A 6,774-nucleotide genomic window follows, 5' to 3' on the forward strand; every position below is an offset into this window, starting at 1 on the left:
TTTACGCGCCCTCAATTCCTCGCACGATTGGAAAAATGAACTGTGTTGCCAGGAGATAAATACTACCATCCTTGAGCGAATAGACCAAAACAATCATGTCACTAAATTAGAATATATAGTTTATTAGTTTTTTGAAAAAATATTGTATTATCTACATGGTATAAGTCAACACGCCAAGTGAGTAGGTCAGAACCGGTTAGGAACTGCAATTAATAATATATTCACATTTTGAAGTTAGATGTACATTTTCATACTTATAGGACCCAATTGACACACCTGGAATACTTTTAGGACCTCTAGTATATTTTAATCTCGAACAAATGGAGGATATATAATGTTTTGATGTATGAGTTAGATTCACCAAACCAATGTTTAGGGAGGAGGTACAATCTAGAGAAGAGAGACAAGGATGCGAAGAGAAAATTTCAAAGGTAAAGGAGCAAGAGATGATACACTTGTCTGGGACAAAAAGAAGAAGTAACCTGAGGAAGAAGGCAAAGCCCGATCTATTTGTTAAGTGCATCCTCTTCTTGCCACTATTCGCTCTTGTAGCCTCCGAGTCCAGACCAAGTCCATTGCAGTTGGCCCATGACCCATGACTGCCAAGCATCGACGGAGCTATGGCAGGGCTCAAAGGGCAAGGCCAGCCTGGGCTGGGGAAAAATAGTTTTATATGAACTTTATCCCACAATAATGTATAGATTTTTAATTTGGTATCACTATTTGTACTATCTGGCCCACCCAACATTTTTTGGTAGCTCTGCCACTACCACGAAGCCCAATTTACCTCTGCGTAGGGGTATGACAGTTTCATCCCCATATAACATTGCTTTTCCTAAAATGAAAGTGCACTTAATCCCCTTAAGGATTTTTTATAATCATTACTGTTAACATATCTCAAGAAACTTATGTTTTAACTAGCTTATCCTACGAAATTTCCATTGTGTTCCAACAAAGGATATGAAATGTGGCCTCTACATATTTGCATGAATACAAGTTTTGGCCAAGCGAAGGATTTAACTGTTATACTTTATGATTTAAGACCAAATTGAGTCCATAGGTAGCCATTATATTTTAGTGATTCAAGATCACACTAAGTCCATAGGTATGCCGATATTATCAAAAGGGGGACGAGTTTGCTAAGCTCGCGTAACATCCCAAAATTCTAAATATTGGAATGTTAGTTATTTAAGTATAATTAATTAAAGCTTGATTGTGTTGTTTGTGATTACATAATTTTGACTAGGATTTCATTTTCATTTTGCGTTTAAATGAATATTGATTTGAGAGGAAATAAAAGGAACTTCCCAAATGATCATTTTTTATTTTAACTAGATTTTTAAAATATTCTGACCAGGAGATAAGAATATACTTCTTTGAAATAATAGGTTGTAAACTTTTAGAATGTTATTTGGTTATTTGTTTGGAGTTCAAATTAGAATCCTGATTAATTTTTACGGAATATTTATAAAGGCCAAAATGGAGTTTTCTAAAAATATTTATGTATTGGAAATATTCTTCCTAAGACCAAAATATTATATTGGATCTATTTAATATTTTTTAGAATTTTTGAAACTGAATTGGTTTGATTTGAAAATCAAAAGCTATTTCAAAAGAAGAAATTCGGAACATGATTAAACCAATTTCTACCTAGTAGCTCGAGATGCCCAATTCTATCTATTGCTCGCGCACAGCCAAACCACAACTGCTAGCCCATTCGGTCGAGAGGCCCGTTTCTCCATTTCCCCAGATCGGTATGCTGTTGCGAGTCCTCCGATCTTCATATGATCGAACGATTGTCACCACTTTAGTGCAAGTTTAATATGTCGATACAATGGTGTGGCCAACTCAATCATTGTACGACCTAGCCTCGTCGGCCCTATATAAGGCAAGGCCAGGGCAGCCTTGCACACCAAATCATTCTACGATCACATACTTATACAATCCTTGTATTGACCTTCATGTTGGGGAACGTAGTAATTTCAAAATTTTCCCTACGCACACACAGGATCGTGGTGATGCATAGCAACGAGAGGGGAGAGTGTGTCCACGTACCCTCGTAGACCGAATGCGGAAGCGTTAGCACAACGCAGTTGATGTAGTCGTACGTCTTCATGATTTGACCGATCCAAGTACCGAATGCACGGCACCTCCGAGTTCTGCACACGTTCAACTCGATGACGTCCCGCGAGCTCCGATCCAACAAAGCTTCACAGGAGAGTTTCGTCAGCACGTCGGCGTGGTGACGATGATGATGATGCTATCGATGCAGGGCTTCGCCTAAGCACCGCTATGATATGATCGAGGTGGATTGTGGTGGAGGGGGGTGATACGTCTCCAACGTATCTATAATTTTTGATTGCTCCATGCTATTATATTATATATTTTGGATGTCAATGTGCTTTATTTTACACTTTTATATTATTTTTGGGACTAACCTACTAACCGGAGGCCCAACCCAAATTGCTGCTTTTTTGCCTATTTTAGGGTTTCGAAGAAAAGGAATATCAAACGGAACAAAACCTTCGGGAACGTGATTTTCTCAACAAACGTGATCCAGGAGACTTGGAGTGGGCGTCAAGAAACAAGGGAGGAAGGCACGAGGCAGGGGGCGCGCCTACCCCCCTGGACGCGCCCTCCACCCTCGTGGGCCCTCCGTTGCTCCACCGGCGTACTTCTTCCTCCTACATATATCCACATACCCCCCAAACATCCAGGAGCACCACGAAAACCTAATTCCACCGTCGCAACCTTCTGTACCCGAGAGATCCCATCTTGGGGCCTTTTCCGGAGCTCCGTCGGAGGGGGCATTGATCACGGAGGGCCTCTACATCAACTCCATGGCCTCTCCGGTGATGTGTGAGTAGTTTACTCCAGACCTACGGGTCCATAGTTCTTAGCTAGATGGCTTATACTCTCTCTCTTTGGATCTCAATACAAAGTTCTCCTTGATCTTCTTGGAGATCTATTCGATGTAATCTTCTTTTGCGATGTGTTTGTCGAGATCCGATGAATTGTGGGTTTATGATCCAGATTATCTTTGAACAATATTTGATTCTCCTCTGAATTCTTTTATGTATGATTGGTTTATCTTTGCAAGTCTCTTCGAATTATCAGTTTGGTTTGGCCTACTAGATTGATCTTTCTTGCAATGGGAGAGGTGCTTAGCTTTGGGTTCAATCTTGCGGTGCTCGATCCCAGTGACAGAAAGGGAACCGACATGTATTGTATTGTTGCCATCGAGCATAAAAAGATGGGGTTTATATCATATTGCATGTTTATCCCTCTACATCATGACATCTTCCTTAAAGCATTACTCTGTTCTTATGAACTTAATACTCTAGATGCATGCTGGATAGCGGTCGATGTGTGGAGTAATAGTAGTAGATGCAGAATCGTTTCGGTCTACTTGTGACGGACGTGATGCCTATATACATGATCATACCTAGATATTCTCATAAGTATTCGCTTTTCTATCAATTGCTCGACAGTAATTCGTTTACCCACCGTAATACTTATGCTCTTGAGAGAAGCCACTAGTGAAACCTATGGCCCCCGGGTCTATCTTTCATCCTATTAATCTTCCAACACTTAGTTATTTCCTTTGCCGTTTATTTTACCTTGCATATTTATTTCTCTTTATCATAAAAATACCAAAAAAATTATCTTATCATATCTATCAGATCTCACTCTCGTAAGTGACCGTGAAGGGCTTGACAACCCCTTTATCGTGTTGGTTGCGAGGTTCTTATTTGTTTGTGTAGGTGCATGGGACTTGAGCGTGATCTCCTACTGGATTGATACCTTGGTTCTCAAAAACTGAGGGAAATACTTATGCTACTTTGCTGCATCACCCTTTCCTCTTCAAGGGAAAACCAACGCAGTGCTCAAGAGGTAGCAAGAAGGATTTCTGGCGCCGTTGCCGGGGAGATTCGCGCCAAGTCAAGTCAAGATTTGACTCCCAACAGCGAGTCATTTCTGGTGCCATTACCAAGTCAAAACATACCAAGTACCCATCACAAAATCTTATCCCTCGCATTACATTATTTGCCATTTGCCTCTCGTTTTCCTCTCCCCCACTTCACCCTTGCCGTTTTATTCGCCCTCTCTCTCCGTTCCCCTTCTCTTTCCCTATTTGCCTCTTTTGCCTGTTTCTTGTTTGCTTGTGTGTTGGATTGCTTGCTTGTCACAATGGCTCAAGATAATACTAAATTGTGTGATTTTGCCAATACCAACAACAATGATTTTCTTAACACTTCGATTTCTCCTCTTACCGATGCTGAATCTTGTGAAATTAATGTTGCTTTGTTGAATCTTGTCATGAAAGATCAATTCTCCGGCCTTCCTAGTGAAGATGCCGCTACCCATCTAAACAACTTTGTTGATTTGTGTGATATGCAAAAGAAGAAATATGTGGACAATGATATTGTTAAATAGAAGCTATTTCCGTTTTCGCTTAGAGATCGTGCTAAAGCTTGGTTTTCGTCTTTGCCTAAAAATAGTATTGATTCATGGAATAAGTGCAAAGATGCTTTTATATCTAAGTATTTTCCTCCCGCTAAGATAATCTCTCTTAGAAACAATATTATGAATTTTAAGCAACTTGATCATGAACATGTTGCACAATCTTGGGAGAGGATGAAATTAATGATACGTAATTGCCCTACATATGGTTTGAATCTTTGGATGATTATACAAAACTTTTATGCCGGATTGAATTTTGCTTCTAGAAATCTTTTAGATTCGGCCGCGGGAGGCACTTTTATGGAAATCACTTTAGGATAAGCTACCAAACTCCTAGATAATATTATGGTTAATTATTCTCAATGGCACACCGAAAGATCTACTAATAAAAAGTGCATGCAACTGAAGAGATTAATGTTTTGAGTGGAAAGATGGATGAACTTATGAAATTGTTTGCTAATAAGAGTGCTCCTACTGATCCTAATGATATGCCTTTGTCTACTTTGATTGATAATAATAATGAATCTATGGATGTGAATTTTGTTGGTAGGAACAATTTTGGTAACAACGCATATAGAGGTAATTTTAATTCTAGGCCGTTTCCTAGTAATTCCTCTAATAGTTATGGTAATTCCTACAACAATTCCTATGGAAATTATAATAAGATGCCCTCTGATTTTGAATCTAATATTAAAGAATTTATTACTTCGCAAAAGAGTTTCAATTGTTTGATTGAAGAAAAATTTCTTAAGATTGATGAGTTGGCTAGGAACGTTGATAGAATTTCTCTTGATGTTGATTCTTTGAAACTTAGATCTATTCCACCTAAGCATGATATCAATGAGTCTCTCAAAGCCATGAGAATTTCCATTGATGAGTGCAAAGAAAGAACCGCTAGGATGCGTGCTAAGAAAGATTGCTTTATAAAAGCATGTTCTTCTAGTTTTCATGATAATAAAGATGAAAATCTAAAATTTATTGATGTGTCTCCTATTAAATATTTGTTTTGCAATATGAATCTTGATAATGATGGTACTGAAGATGAGCCACCTTTACCTAGAAGGCGTTCCAAAAATTTGGAGTTTTTAGATCTTGATGCAAAAGTTGTTAAAAGTAGGATTGAAGAGCTAAAAACTTTAAATAGTAACGAACCCACTATTTTGGATCTCAAGGAATTTAATTATGATAATTGCTCTTTGATAGATTGTATTTCCTTGTTGCAATCCGTGCTAAATTCTCCTCATGCTTAATTATAGTCAAAATAAAGCTTTTACTAAACATATCGTTGATGCTTTGATGCAATCTTATGAAGAAAAACTTGAGTTGGAAGTTTCTATCCCTAGAAAACTTTATGATGAGTGGGAAACTACAATAAAAATTAGAATTAAAGATCATGAGTGCTATGCTTTGTGTGATTTGGGTGCTACTGTTTCCACGATTCCAAAAACTTTGTATGATTTGCTAGGTTTCCGTGATTTTGATGATTGTTCTTTAAACTTGCACCTTGCGGATTCCACTATTAAGAAACCTATGGTAAGAGTTAATGATGTTCTTATTGTTGCAAATAGGAACTATGTGCCCGTAGATTTCATCGTTCTTGATATAGATTGCAATCCTTCATGTCCTGTTATTCTTGGTAGACCTTTCCTTAGAACGATTGGTGCAATTATTGATATGAAGGAAGGGAATATTAGATTCCAATTTCCATTAAGGAAAGGCATGGAACACTTCCCTATAAATAAAATTAAATTACCATATGAATCTATTATGAGAGCCACTTATGGATTGCCTACCAAAGATGGCAATACCTAGATCTATCCTTGCTTTTATGCCTAGCAAGGGGCGTTAAACGATAGCGCTTGTTGGGAGGCAACCCAATTTTATTTTCATTCCTTGATTTTTTTTCTCCTGTTTAGTAATAAATAATTTATCTAACCTCTGTTTTGGTTGTGTTTTTTGTGTTTAATTAGTGTTTGTGCAAAGTATAACCGTTGGGAAGACTTGGGGAAAGTCTTTTTGATCTTACTGTAAAAAACAGAAACTTTAGTGCTCACGAGAATCGCTACCATTTTTATTTGGAAGCTTATATTTAGTTAATTCTTTTTGAAGATGATTAATATATAAATTACTCACGTCCAGAAATTTATTTTAGAATTTTTGGGGTTCCAGAACTTGCGTTAACTACAGATTACTACAGACTGTTCTGTTTTTGACAGATTCTGTTTTTCTTGTGTTGTTTGCTTACTTTGATGAATCTATGGCTAGTAAAAGAGTTTATAAACCATAGAGAAGTTGGAATACAGTAGCTTT

This window comes from Triticum urartu, chromosome 7A, assembly GCF_056163025.1.
Source record: "Triticum urartu cultivar PI428250 chromosome 7A, HENAU_Tu73, whole genome shotgun sequence".
Taxonomy (NCBI): Eukaryota; Viridiplantae; Streptophyta; class Magnoliopsida; order Poales; family Poaceae; genus Triticum; species Triticum urartu.